General features: G+C 39.8%; 1 long non-coding RNA gene across 2 annotated transcripts in view; it reads left to right on the top strand.

Annotated features, from left to right (window-relative positions):
• LOC133639445 (uncharacterized) overlaps positions 1-15,235 on the top strand; it is an 83,499-nt gene that overhangs the window by 49,488 nt on the left and 18,776 nt on the right. The window contains exon 3 of one of the 2 annotated variants that reach the window (XR_009823791.1): positions 9,738-9,877. The exons of the other annotated variant lie outside the window; for it this stretch is intronic. This is a non-coding gene — a long non-coding RNA (uncharacterized LOC133639445). Of the gene's footprint in view, positions 1-9,737; positions 9,878-15,235 lie in introns of those variants that run through there. 2 annotated transcript variants of the gene reach the window in all.

The raw sequence follows: 15,235 nt of genomic DNA, 5'->3' as shown, positions 1-15,235 counted from the left end.
ATTTGAATGAAATACCAGGCCTGGATTTAATGAATGTGTTAAAAATGCCAGCCTCCATAGGTGTAGGTGATCCCCAACACCCCAGCATCCAAATGCGACTAAGTGGCTTTGAATATTTCAAAGGTATATCCAAGAAAGGCTGTATAATGCTCGCTGTCACCCGCTTCCACGCCTGGCTGCTCCCTGCCGACATTTTTAGACTTTCGGCGCACTTATCGATGTGTATTCTCTGCAGTTATTTAAAAATCCCATCCCTTCTACTACCACTCCCCCCCACTCCGCTCTGATAGGACATCAAACGGAGAGGCGTCACTTTGATTCTTGCGTGCAGAGCAGCAGACTGTTACGCTCCCGCATACCTGCAGGCGCTTACACCTGCATGTCAGCGCTGCGGCGCAGCGTGGGGACTTACGACTATATTTAAGTGTCAGTGTCGAGGCAGATCGACCGAAAGGCGGACGGATGGAGGACAGGTCGAAACATGCACAGGTGGAACCGTCCCAATTGAATACAGAAATGCACGAGATGGGAAAAGATCATCCAACTTTAAATGTGAACACGATATCTGTCATAGTTTTCCCGTGTTCTTGTATTTAGTTCATGTCCAGCACTCTTATTTTTCATTCTGTCGTATGTTCCCGACTATAGAGCGCACCGGCATATAAGCCGCACCTTCTCGATCACAGGTGTCAAACTCAAGGCCCGGGGGCCAAATCTGGCCCGCCACATCAATTTATATGGTCCTGGAATGCCTGGAAATATGCATCAATGACAGGCCTAGGCAATTATTTTTACTCGTGGGGGCCAAATTTAGAGAGAAAAAAATGTGTCTGGGGACCAGTATATCTATCTATCTATGTATGTATATACGTTAGGTGTGTAACGGTACACAAACATTTCGGTTCGGTACGTACCTCGGTTTAGAGGTCACGGTTCGGTTCATTTTGGTACAGTAAGAAAACAACAAAATATACATTTTTGGGTTATTTATTTACCAAATTTGCAAAATCTTCCACCAAAAATATTTTTCTTAGTGGAATATTTGATGTGAAGTAATGGGAACCTTGGATAGGTCAATAATTCATAATAACATTGATTTTGATTCAATATTATGTTTTGAGCAATGACAGTTTGAAAGAAAAAAAAAAACAGCTTTGTTTTATTAGTCAACATTGCAACTTTTTCTAAATTACATTTAACCTTTAAGCTTTTTTATTTCACTTTTATTATGTTTTTGTTTATTTGAATAGTATTTTTAGAATGTGCCGTGGGCCTTTAAAACATTAGCTGTGGGCCGCAAATGGCCTCCGGGGCACACTTTTGACACCCCTGCTAAAGATAATAGAAAATGTAATGTGATAAATCTATGGATAAAAAGCAGAGCCTGGCGACGCATGCGCGTTTATCATAACTCTCTCACTCTCTCTCTGTCTCTGCCCCTCCCTCACCAATGCTGCTGCGCGCACAATTTGTTTTGTTTTTAACCCCTTCTTAACCCTGAACGTACATTGAAAATACACGCAACCCTAACTCAAAATGCCGGACATTTGAGGCATTTAAGAAATTCCGCCTTGACAGCTCCACAAAAGAGGACATGTCCGGTGAAAAGAGGACGTATGGTCAGTCTATCCTAGCCCGTTAGCTGCTAGCATGCCGTGTGTTGTGCCTCGGTGTGCATTGTTTACACAACGTGCGTTACGCTACTTAATATGTCCGTGTGGAAACTCGTTCGGTACACCTCCGAACCGAACCGGAACCCCCGTACCGAAACGGTTCAATACAAATACACGTACCGTTACACCCCTAATATACCATCCTTACAAGCCTATTCAGGCTTGTAAGGATGATATAGCCTCTGTGTTTTTTCTGACCTAACGTATGTTCCGCTCCGTATTGAGCACTGTATAACGGATAAACCACAGAAACCTCGACTATATGTATGTATATGTTGGTCAGACGAACATGGTTTATTGTTTTCTGTACTCATACCCGTCATGTTGCACCTGGTGTGCCTTCTTCCTCTATACTTGTAAGTTATTTGCCTCTACCTTGGTTCCTCGTTGGCTTTTTGTCAGTTTAGTTTTTTGACTCATCCAAGGACTTTGTTTATTCTTCTGGTACTGTCTTATCTTTTCATTATTCAAATATTATATTTCCTGCACGCCGCCTCTCGTCTCTGCATCTTGGGGTCACGTTAACGCCAAGTTCACCCGTGACAAAAATAAGTCTACTACAAGCAGTGATGAGTGGTTGTAGATAACCACAACTTACACCCAGAGGCGTCAAATTATTTGACACTTACCAAGTTTTTCCTTTTTTTTTCTAGAAGTTTCCCTAATTCTAAGTGCTTTTTACTTATTTTTAGTCATTGAATTTACATAATAATCTTAATTTTAGCTAGAATAATTATATTTTGTCTAATGTAGTTTAAAAATATTAAAACTGAGAAAATAACTATTCAAATAAGATATTTGGGTTTTCCACACATAGAAAGATTCTGCACCATCCCGGGGATGCTTAATGTCGGAGTTGCAATTTGCATAATGCTTGTTTTCAGAATAAAATATCTATTTCTACCTTAAAATTGTGGGTAGTTTTTAGATATACATATCTTAATTGAGTCTCATGAAGTAAAATGAACTAAAATGGACAGATAATTTCACTAGTTTTTAGTATTTTGTTTCCTAAAATCTTTAAAAAGTATTTTTAAAGTCTTTTTATCTTATTTTTTGCAGTGTATAAGCACAGAGGGCAAAGATTGAACGTTGATTCATTCAAATATGTTCTCTTAAAAAAAAAAAAAGAAAGCTACATGATGAATGTTATGATGAAATAAATATTGCGGTGAAAGTTCCATAGTAAGATAGCTTGAATCCAATTAAAAATGTCTAATGTCTAATTCAAAAACGTAAAATGGATGGCGGAAAAAATAGAACACCCAACACAGACGTCGTAACGTCATCAAAGCTCACCTTTAAGCGTTTACACACAGCACCAACATGTTTGAACGAGGATCAAGTGGAAGAAGAAAGATTAAAAAATATAATAACTATCTGTGGCAGCATCGGAAAAAGTTACGCATACTGTGGTGCGTTCAAGGATTCTCGATTAAAGTTGGAAACAGGGGCGTGACTAGTTTTCAAAGACATGGGGGGGAAGCTTAACCCCCAGGAGAATAATAGTAATAATAATTTAATCAAATCTAACTATATGTATAAAGCACATCATCGATCAAACACACACACACATTCTTGTATTTGTTACCTTCTTGAGACCTCCGAAAAATGCCTACCTCTTTAGGACCACGTGTCATTGCTGGTTTTATGAGCAGAGGAGCATGTTTGGCTGCGCACACACACACAGTACTTACAAGAAGACACAGTGTGTAGACAGAAAAGGGAGAACAGACGCATTTTGGCTTAAAAACTAAAGATAAAGGTGAAGTTATAACACTGAAACGCCCTCAGGAAGAGGTACATTAAAACATGAATAGCTAGCTAGCTAGCGGCTAACATCCCTCCACAGTTGGCAGTGTTTTAGCTACTTCTAAATCACTAATCCTCGCCTCCATGGCAACAAATAAAGTACGTTTCTTACAAGTATCATCCCTGCAGGACGAGGAATAGCTAAACATGCTTCACTACATACCGTAGGAGGATACAATAGCTCACCGGCGTCACAATGTAAACAAACGCCATGGGTGGATCTACGCCTGACATCCACTGTAATGATACCAAGTACAATAGCGTATCTACTATGATTACATCGATATTTTTTAGCATTTTAACAGAAGTGTAGATAGAACATGTTAAAACAGAAAATAAGCAGATATTAACAGTAAATGAACAAGTAGATTAATAATTCATTTTCTACCACTTGTCCTTAATAATGTAGACAAAATAATAGGTAGATAAATGACACAATATGTTACTGCATACGTCAGCAGACTAATTAGGAGCCTTTTTTTGTTTACTTACTAATAAAAGACAAGTTGTCTCGTATGTTCACTATTTTATTTAAGGACAAACTTGCAATAATAAACATATGTTTAATGTACCCTAAGATTTTTTTGGTTAAAATAAAGCCAATAATGACATTTTGTGTGGTCCCCTTTATTTAGAAACGTACCGAAAAGTATCAAAATACTTTTGGTACCGGTACCAAAATATTGGTATCGGGACAACCCTACTACATTGTATTGGTTTTTGTTATGTCTCGGTGTTTGTATGGATGCAAAGACGGCAGCCAAGTGATGAAAAGAAAAATGAAAAACAGGTGTATGAAGCGCAAAGGAAGTGGAATGAAAAATAATAGCACAGAACAGGAAATAATACAAAATTCAAGAAAGGTTTGAGCATCTTGAATTTACAGAAGAGTACAAGTTGGCCCCTACAGCCTTCAACTTCTCTGGAAAAAGTTTAAACTACACTGATTTTCGGGCATTCTACTTCAAGATAGTACCACACTGCAAAAACTGCAATCTAAGTAAGAGTAAATATCTCAAATAAGGGTGATATTTGCTTATTTTCTGTCTGATAAGATAATTCTTCTCACTAAGCAGATTTTATGTTAGAGTGTTTTACTTGTTTTAAGTGTTTTGGTCCTAAATGATGTCAGTAAGATATTACAGCTTGTTGCTGAGATTTGATGAGCTATATTGAGTAAAACATGCTTGAAACTAGAATATCAACTGTTGCAAAGCTGTGTCATCAACACTCACAAGTATACAACTACTTTTTCAAAGTAAGAATTTCTTATTTCAAGCATGAAATAAAAAATCATGAGTTTGACACAAGTGTGTCTAATAATTAAAACAGATGACCGCCAAATCGGCTTTGCTATTTTATTTTCAATGAAACAATAGAAAAGATGTACTCTTGTAGTAGTGCAGTTGGCACAGTACAGTAAACTGACAGTTAATATTTAAACATTTGACATTTCAAACAATTTTGAACAGAAATAGTTCATGCACATTCAGGTAAATTCTTCAAAATTACAATTTAAAAAAAAATTGGCCAGGGGTCGGGCTGTAAATATATATATGTATATATATGTATATATATATATATATATATATATATATATGTATATATATATATATATATATATATATATATATATATATATATATATATATATATATGTATGTATGTATGTATGTATGTATGTATGTATGTATGTATGTATGTATGTATGTATGTATGTATGTATGTATATATATATATATATATATATATATATATATATATATATATATATATATATATATATATATATATATATATATATATATATATATATATATATGTATATATATATATGTATATATATATATATATATATATATATATATGTATATATATATATGTATATATATATACACATACATATATACATATATATATTAGGGCTGGAACTAACGATTAATTTGATAATCGATGAATCTGTCGATTATTACTTCGGTTAAATGATTAATAATCGGATAAAAGAGACAAACTACATTTCTACCATATCCAGTATTTTATTGGAAAAAAACAGCATACTGGCACCATACTTATTTTGATTATTGTTTCTCAGCTGTTTGTACATGTTGCAGTTTATAAATAAAGGTTTATTAAAAAAAAACCTCTGCGCATGCGCATAGCATAGATCCAACGAATCGATGACTAAATTAATCGGCAACTATTTTAATAATCGATTTTAATCGATTTAATCGATTAGTTGTTGCAGCCTTAATATATATATATACATATATATATATATATATATATATATATATATATATATATATATATATATATATATATATATATATATATATATTCCTTGCGCAGTATTTGACTGAAAGAGCACGCACTTGACGCGATGATGTCATGTTATCGATGGAAAAATGCCTTTTTAGAGAACGCACTATGCTGTGTTAAATAAACGGTGGTATTTATCTCTAGTATGTGCGTTGCACCTTGGCACATTCTGTAAGTAGTTGTAAAAGTTGGCCTTGGAGTCAAGGAAGGACAGACGTTGAGTGAAGTGGAATTGCACGGCATGACGAAAATCTTGGACAAACAATCAAAGAGAGAAGAACACGAAGTCGATGCGACTGAGAGCCGCGAGTTGTCGGCGTTAAACTTTGATGCCTCTCGCCAAGAACAACGCGGTAATAGGCCAAGGAAGGAGGAAGTGCGAGGGCTTGGAAAACGCAGAGAACGAGGCGCAGTCTTGTTGAGGCGGCGGCGGCGGCGATGAGTTGGTTAAGAGAGCGGGAGAAGGTTATCCATGATTTAACGCCTTTGGGGGACGCTGAGATGAGCCGTGCCAGCTCAGGCAGCCGTGATTGCCGGTCCAGGCTCGGGCCTTTCAGCTCATTTCATCATGGCGCTCCTAATGAGGCCCCGGCCCTGCTCCCCGAAGCGCGGAGGGGCTCCGGCGTGGAGGATAGGGTACATCAGCAACAACAGGTCCTAGAGTGAGTGAGTGATGGATGGAGGGGCGGTTGGGGGAGGGGGGGTTTGAGGGTTCGCTCCAGGGCGAGTCACTTTGTCCCGAGGCTGTGTGAAAAGGTCACCGCCCCTGAAGACTAACCACAGGCACCCGCTCTAGGGCGTCTGCGGGGAAGAGTTGTTTTTGTTCAAACAGGAAGTGGCAGGTTAAGAGGAGCGTGTCCACTCCGAATATGTCTCCCCGCAACCGAAATAGCTCGCTTTTGTTCGGACTTGGCTCCCAACTTTGTAACTTTTTCATCTTTCTCGTCGGTGATGGCGGAGCATACGGAAACGGCCGCCTCAGATCTCCGTCATTCCGTACGGGTGTCTCCCATAATGAGGGGCGGCTCCGGGGGATATGAAAGTCAAGGCGCGAGGGGGTGGCTGACAGAGGGGCGGGGCATGGGGGGGCCTGCTGGTGGGGCGACCTGTCTATTGGCCTTTTGTGCAGAGTTAATGATGCCACTAATATGTTCTTTTAAAAGACCACGCCGTGATTCATGGCTTTCATTAGCGCCCATGTGCCAGGGTCGGCGTTTCTGTCCTCGCTTTCTCTTTCCTGTCGCCCAACCGCCCCTCACCCCCGGCCCTTTCATATATATATATATAATGAAGGCCTGGAGATGAGGTAGCATGCTTGACCCTTAATCATACAAGGCGGCTGTGGGGCTGAGTTGAGAGAGGATTTCGGGGGACAGAAAAAAAGGAAATCGGATAGTTGTTTGTCATAATCCCGCTTCCCATGGGGCCAGAGGTGCTCCTGCTCGGGTGGCGTCCAATAGTCTCCTTTACATTGCTTTTTCTTTGCTGTTCAGTGCCTTTCATCACAGACGTGTAATTGTAGGACAGAGCCGACCTACTCATTGTATGACTTTAGTGTCAGAGATGTCACTGATTGCATGAGTGAACAGGACACTCGCGTCTACCAGCCTGTTGTGTTCAAGTAGCAGCAGAGTGGAAAAACATTATCATTCATTGCATCCATTAAACCACAGGTGTCCAACTCAAGGCCCGGGGGCCAGATGTGGCCCGCCACTTCATTTGGCCTTCGAGAGCCTGGAAATAATATGTATCATTAAAGTAATGATACATATTAAATAAAGTGTAAAGTGTGAATGTTGTCTGTCTATCTGTGTTGGCCCTGCGATGAGGTGGCGACTTGTCCAAGGTTTACCCCGCCTTCCGCCCGATTGTAGCTGAGATAGGCTCCAGCGCCCCCCGCGCCCCCGAAGGGAATAAGCGGTAGAAAATGGATGGATGGATTAAAGTAATGTAACTTTTCTTACTAAATGTATTCTTTCTTTCTATTTTGGGAGAAAAAAATATACTGTACAGGCCAAAAGTTTGGACACACCTTCTCATTGAAATGTGTTTCCTTTATTTTCATGACTATTTACATTGTAGATTGTCACATCAAAACTATGAATGAACACATGTGGAGTTATGTACTCAACAAAAAAAGGTGAAATAACTGAAAAAATGTTTTGTATTCTCGTCACCTGCAATAGTTTTCACTTCACAGGTGTGCTTGAAGCTCATGGAGAGAATGCCAAGAGTGTGCAAAGCAGTAATCAGAGCAAAGGGTGGCTATTTTGAAGAAACTAGAATACAAAACATGTTTTCAGTTATTTCACCTTTTTTTTGTTGAGTTCATAACTCCACATGTGTTCATTCATAGTTAATTCATTCTAAAATGTAAATAGTCATGAAAATAAAGAAAATGCATTGAATGAGAAGGTGTGTCCAAACTTTTGGCCTGTATTGTATGCACCCCATGTAATCGCAAATTATGTTAACTTAAATATTGTTTAATTATGCAGAAATATATGATCAACCATTAAAACCATTTTTTAAATAGAAATAAATACTAATAATAATGATTTCAAAGCAAGTTATCCATCAAATTGTGCAATGTAAAAGTAGCAAAAGATTTAATGGTAAAATTGTGAAATTTACGAATCGTGACCCCAAGAATCGATATTGAATCGAATCGTGGGACACCCAAAGATTCGCAGCCCTAGTAAATAGTCATGAAAATAAAGAAAACGCATTGAATGAGAAGGTGTGTCCAAACTTTTGGCCTGTACCGTATACATATAGGAAGGTACAGTATTTACCTAAAAACGATGTGTAAAATAAAAAATGGAGAAATCTTAATAGATTTTATTTGTAAAAAAGCACTTTACATTGAGCAAACAACCTCAAAGTGCTACAGTGTATTAAAAATACATAAATTAAAAGATAATAAAAATAAAAACTAGAACAGCCTAATAGCCAGAACTAGCACGAATAAATCTAAAAAAAAAAAGGCTTTTTTAAAAAGAAGGGTTTTTAAGCCTTTTTTAAAAGCCTCCACAGTCTGTGGTGCCCTCAGGTGGTCAGGGAGAGCTTTCCACAGACTGGGAGCGGCGGAGCAGAAAGCCCGGTCTCCCATTGTTTGTAGCTTTGTCTTCGGAGGTTGGAGGAGGTTAGCCTGTCCGGAGCGGAGGTGTCGTGTGGAGGATTTGGGGGTGAGCAGTTCTTTGAGGTAGAGGGGGGCATTTCCATGGAGGCACTGGTGGGTTAGTAGGGAGACTTTGTGTTCAATCCTGAGTGGAACAGGAAGCCAGTGAAGGTATTTGAGAAGTGGTGTGATGTGATCTTAGCAACAAATCAGAATCAGAATAGATCTATAGAAAATCAAACCATTTTAAAATGTATTTGTTAAACCTCTCATTAGTTGCGTAGTCCTGCTAGCTTGCTAACTAACAATCAAACGACAAGTGTGACAATAAGCCGCGAAAAATATCAAGTCATGAAATCATAATTCTATACGAGTCGTAAACACAACACTACTTTGCGAGATCTTGTGTCTGAAGGAGTTCAAACATGAGGCCTTTCTCGCCGCCTGTTGAGCATGCCACTAAATAAATAAATGATAGATAAATTACAGCAGACATGCAGTATTTGTGCTGCTTTGCACCGAATTACACTTGTTTACAACCAGCGCTAGCAGGTAGCGCGCCGCCGTAGACCGCTAACACACGAGAGATCATTTGAATAATTGATAGTAATACTCTCGCGTGATTGTAGGCGACATGTTGTGTGTGTGTGTGTTGCTTTTTAAAAATGTAAAGCAGACCATGTTGGACCACAAGGACACACACATATGTGTACCTAGACAACATGGCTGTGGACCAAGTTAGCTCCCCCATGGTAGAGAGCAGATGTTCCCTCAACTGGGGTGTGCACTTAACGCATCTTTTTTTTTCCAAGGGGTACACAAAGATTAGGACCTACATCTCCCACGTTGTGGGGTCATGGTCTTTTGTGGCACACCAGTGGGGCCTCGATCAGCGAAAGATCAGAGGCTACGGCCAGCTAGCTTCACCTGAATGAACAGGGAGTTTTGGGAGAAATAAAGCCAGAAGGTGAGTCAGAGCGTCTGTGTGCAGGACGTTAAGGTGATTTGGTGTCTAACTCGCTCCATCCTTCATAAAATATTGAATAATTAAAGCTTACTGCTGAGGTGACCCCAGGTAAAATAAAATGTGTTTACTGTGTGTCGGTGAAACCTTGTGAGGCCTATCATGGCGACAGTGTTTCTCTCAGAGGAGATAAGAAATGTTACAAGGAACTGATGTTTCGTGGAGTCGTATTCGTAGAGGATGTGAACGAATAGATGGGAAAGCAGTCTTTACACTGCAAAAAGTCAATGTTCAAAAACAAGAAAAAAAAATACAACAATTAGGGGGATTTTATTTGAACTACCGTATTTTTCGGACTATAAGTCGCAGTTTTTTTCATAGTTTGGCCAGGGGTGCGACTTATACTCAGGAGCGACTTATGTGTGAAATTATTAACACATTACCGTAAAATATCAATTAATATTATTTAGCTCATTCACGTAAAAGACTAGATATGATAGTATATATCTGTATCATGAATCAATTTAAGTGGACCCCGACTTAAACAAGTTCAAAAACTTATTCGGGTGTTACCATTTAGTGGTCAATTGTACGGAATATGTACTTCACTGTGCAACCTACTAATAAAAGTCTCAATCAATCAATCAAACGTATAAGATTTCATGGGATTTAGCGATTAGGAGTGACAGATTGTTTGGTAAACGTATAGCATGTTCTATATGTTATAGTTATTTGAATGACTCTTACCATAATATGTTACGTTAACATACCAGGCACGTTCTCAGTTGGTTATTTATGCCTCATATAACGTACACTTATTCAGCCTGTTGTTCACTATTCTTTATTTTAAATTGCCTTTAAAATGTTTATCTTGGTGTTGGGTTTTATCAAATACATTTCCCCAAAAAATGCGACTTATACTCCAGTGCGACTTATATATGTTTTTTTTCCTTCTTTGTTATGCATTTTCGGCCGGTGCGACTTATACTCCGAAAAATACGGTAAGCAAAATTATCTGTCAATAGTAAGGGTGTAACGGTACACAAAAATTTCGGTTCGGTACGTACCTCGGTTTAGAGGTCACGGTTCGGTTCATTTTCGGTACAGTAAGAAAACAACAAAATATACATTTTCTGGTTATTTACCAAAATTTGTAAACAATGGCTTTATCCTTTTAACATTGCTTTGAAATAGCTCTGTGTGTGATGGATGTGAGCCACCACTAGGCTGATCAGTGCAACAGCAGGCAGTCATGAATGTTAAGCATAACAATAACATACATTTACACACAGGGTCGATTGCCAGGGTTAATGCGGTCAACATATATAAAATAAAAACTAAATAAGATAAGGCTCAGAATTGGTTTCTTAAAGGCCTACTGAAACCCACTACTACCGACCACGCAGTCTGATAGTTTATATATCAATGATGAAATCTTAACATTGCAACACATGCCAATACGGCCGGGTTAACTTATAAAGTGACATTTTAAATTTGCCGCTAAACTTCCGGTTCGAAACGCCTCTGAGGATGACGTATGCGCGTGATGTAGCCCGGGGAACAGAGGTATGCCTTCCCCATTGAATACAATACAAAAAAGCTCTGTTTTCATTTCATAATTCCACAGTATTCTGGACATCTGTGTTCGTAAATCTGTTACAATTATGTTCATTGCATTATGGAGAAAGAAGCTGAGCAAGCAAAGAAGAAAGTTGTCGGTGCGAAACGGACGTATTTTTCGAACGAAGTCAGCAACAACAGTACACAGTCGGCGCGTCTTTGTTTACATTTTTATTTCATGCTTGAAATAAGAAATTCTTACTTTGAAAAGGCAGTTTTATACTTGTGAGTGTTGATGACACAGCTTTGCAACAGTTGATATTCTAGTTTCAAGCATGTTTTACTCAATATAGCTCATAAAATCTCAGCAACAGGCTGTAATATCTTACTGAGATCATTTAGGACCAAAACACTTAAAACAATTAAAAGACTCTAACATACAATCTGCTTAGTGAGAAGAATTATCTTATCAGACAGAAAATAAGCAAATATCACCTTATTTGAGATATTTAATCTTACTTAGATTTCAGTTTTTGCAGTGTAGATATTTACCCTTCTAACTAGCCAAGTATAGCCACTTAGCTCTTCAACTAGCTAATTAAATAAGTAGTTCTCTCTCCAACTAGCTAATTATTTTTCTCTCTAGCCACTTAGCTCTTTAACTAGCTAATCAAATATCCAGTGCTCTCTTTAACTAGCTTATTATTTATCTCTTTCACCACTTAGCTCTTAAACTAGCTAAGCATTAAGTGTTCTCTAACTTGCTTAATAGCTATCGAGCTAGTTATTCATCTAACTAGCTAACTATTTTTATTTAGTCAGCTGTCTTGCTACCAATCTAGTCATGTATCTTTCCAGTTTGCTATCAAGTTCTTGCTACACTTCTATCATTTATCTCTCTATCTAGATGTCATGCTACCTTTGTATTCATTTGTATTTCTTACTAGCTATCTTGATATGGCACAGCTAGCTAGCTGTTTTTCTTACTAGCTACCTAGTCATACAGCTATGAACCATGCAATCTATCTAACTATAAATCCGAGCCATGCACCGCTCTCGCTTCCTGTTTAGCTACCCAACTACCTACTGTAACTAGCTGTTTATGTGTTTAACTAGCTAACGAGGTACCTGTAACATAGGCCTTCAGTACATCTCCCCAGCTGTCAATCAGGTGCGAAATCCAACTCGCTAATTAGCATAGTAGGTTCATTATTGGCAAGATAATGCTTTAGTTAGTCGCTTGCAGTGACTGCTCAGTAGGCTAGATAGCTATCAACTCGTCATAAATAAAAAGCAAATAAAGAAAAACTTGCAACAAACTTGCGGCATGACGTCTCGCTTGCGCGCTCCATTTCCATCCTGACACGAGTTCAAAGCGGCACAATCTTAATGAATGTTCCCGTATACAAAGAGAGGCTTATGTAAATGTTACCTCTCCAGATGTGCTGTAGCTCTGGCTGTAACACACACACACAGCTAGCCCCAAGCTGCCGTATACGAGCAGTTAGTATCTAGACAAACCTTTGTACCTTCACTTGCCTACAGGGCCTATTTCGATACCTCCACTGCCCGTAAAAAAAAAAATTGGCTAATGAGGTTTCCCCACACATTTTAATGATAGAGCCAATTTGCATTTGAAAGTAAAACCAGGGGAAAGGGGTTCATTTTACAGGCATTATTGTATTTAGTGTGTCCATGTTTTTTGAGTCTGTAGCCCCTTTCACATAGTCTGAAAAAGCGCATTTGTATCCACTATATTCAGCCGTTTCACTAGAAATGCCCAGATTTTCCTGTCTGGCCAACCTTTCTAGTTCGAGTTCCACCAAAGGTACACAGAGGTGTTCCTAGGCTGGTTGGAACATAGTCCCTTCAGCGGGTCCTGGGTTTCCCCCCTGTTGGACACCCCCACAGGTGGCAGTCAACAGCAGAGATCTTCTCTCGTTTTTAGGTGGATACTAAAGTCTTCAATATAAACATTAACTGAACTGAACAGACAAAGACCTAAAGGGGTCGAGTGAGGAGTTGAGACAGAGTCGAAGACACTATTTTTAAGGAGTTGAGACAAAGTCAAGTCCATCACTGTGAGGATTTGACCAACAATTTGAGGAGTTGGGACAAAGTTGAGGCCAAGCCTTTGAGGAGTTGACCAACAAGTTGAGGAGTTGGGACCAAGTTGAGGCCAAACCTTGGAGGAGTTGAGACCAAGTCGAGGCCAACACCATGAGGATTTTACCAACAATTTGAGGAGTTGGGACCAAGTTGAGGCCAAGCCTTTGAGGAGTTGAGACCAAGTGGAGGCCAACACCATGAGGATTTTACCAACAATTTGAGGAGTTAGGACCAAGTTGAGGCCAAGCCTTTGAGGAGCTGAGACTAAGTCAAAGCCAACACCATGAGGATTTGACCAACAATTTGAGGAGTTGGGACCAAGTTGAGGCCAAGCCTTTGAGGAGTTGAGACCAACTGGAGGCCAACACCATGAAGATTTGACCCACAATTTGAGGAGTTCAGACCAAGATGAGGCGGAGACTTTGAGGAGCTGAGACCAAGTCAAAGCCAACACCATGAGGATTTGACCAACAATTTGAGGAGTTGGGACAAAGTTGAGGCCAAGCCTTTGACGAGTTGACCAACAATTTGAGGTGTTGGGACCAAGTTGAGGCCAAGCCTTTGAGGAGTTGAGACCAAGTTGAGGCCAACACCATGAGGATTTTATCAACAATTTGAGGAGTTGGCACCAAGTTGAAGCCAAGCCTTTGAGGACCTGAGACCAAGTCAAAGCCAACACAATGAGGATTTGACCAACAATTTGAGAAGTTGAGGCCAAGACTCTGAGGAGCTGAGACCAAGTCGAGGCCAACACCATGAGGATTTGACCAACAATTTGAGGAGTTAGGACCAAGTTGAGGCCAAGCCTTTGAGGAGCTGAGACTAAGTCAAAGCCAACACCATGAGGATTTGACCAACAATTTGAGGAGTTGGGACCAAGTTGAGGCCAAGCCTTTGAGGAGTTTGAGACCAAGTGGAGGCCAACACCATGAAGATTTGACCCACAATTTGAGCAGTTGGGACCAAGATGAGGCCGAGCCTTTGAGGAGCTGAGACCAAGTCAAAGCCAACACCATGAGGATTTGACCTACAATTTGAGCAGTTGGGACCAAGATGAGGCCGAGCCTTTGAGGAGTTTGAGACCAAGTGGAGGCCAACACCATGAAGATTTGACCCACAATTTGAGCAGTTGGGAACAAGTTGAAGCCAAGCCTTTGAGGACCTGAGACCAAGTCAAAGCCAACACAATGAGGATTTGACCAACAATTTGAGAAGTTGAGGCCAAGCCTCTGAGGAGCTGAGACCAAGTCGAGGCCAACACCATGAGGATTTGACCAACAATTTGAGGAGTTAGGACCAAGTTGAGGCCAAGCCTTTGAGGAGCTGAGACCAAGTCAAAGCCAACACCATGAGGATTTGACCTACAATTTGAGCAGTTGGGACCAAGATGAGGCCGAGCCTTTGAGGAGTTTGAGACCAAGTGGAGGCCAACACCATGAGGATTTGACCAACAATTTGAGCACTTGGGACCAAGATGAGGCCGAGCCTTTGAGGAGCTGAGACCAAGTCAAAGCCAACACCATGAGGATTTGACCAACAATTTGAGGAGTTGGGGACAAAGTTGAGGCCAAGCCTTTGACGAGTTGACCAACAATTTGAGGTGTTGGGACCAAGTTCAGGCCAAGCCTTTGAGGAGTTGAGACCAAGTCGAGGCCAACACCATGAGGATTTTACCAA

This window comes from Entelurus aequoreus, linkage group LG22 (genome assembly GCF_033978785.1).
Source record: "Entelurus aequoreus isolate RoL-2023_Sb linkage group LG22, RoL_Eaeq_v1.1, whole genome shotgun sequence".
NCBI classification, from domain to species: domain Eukaryota; kingdom Metazoa; phylum Chordata; class Actinopteri; order Syngnathiformes; family Syngnathidae; genus Entelurus; species Entelurus aequoreus.
This window is presented reverse-complemented; position numbering and strand designations above follow the sequence as displayed.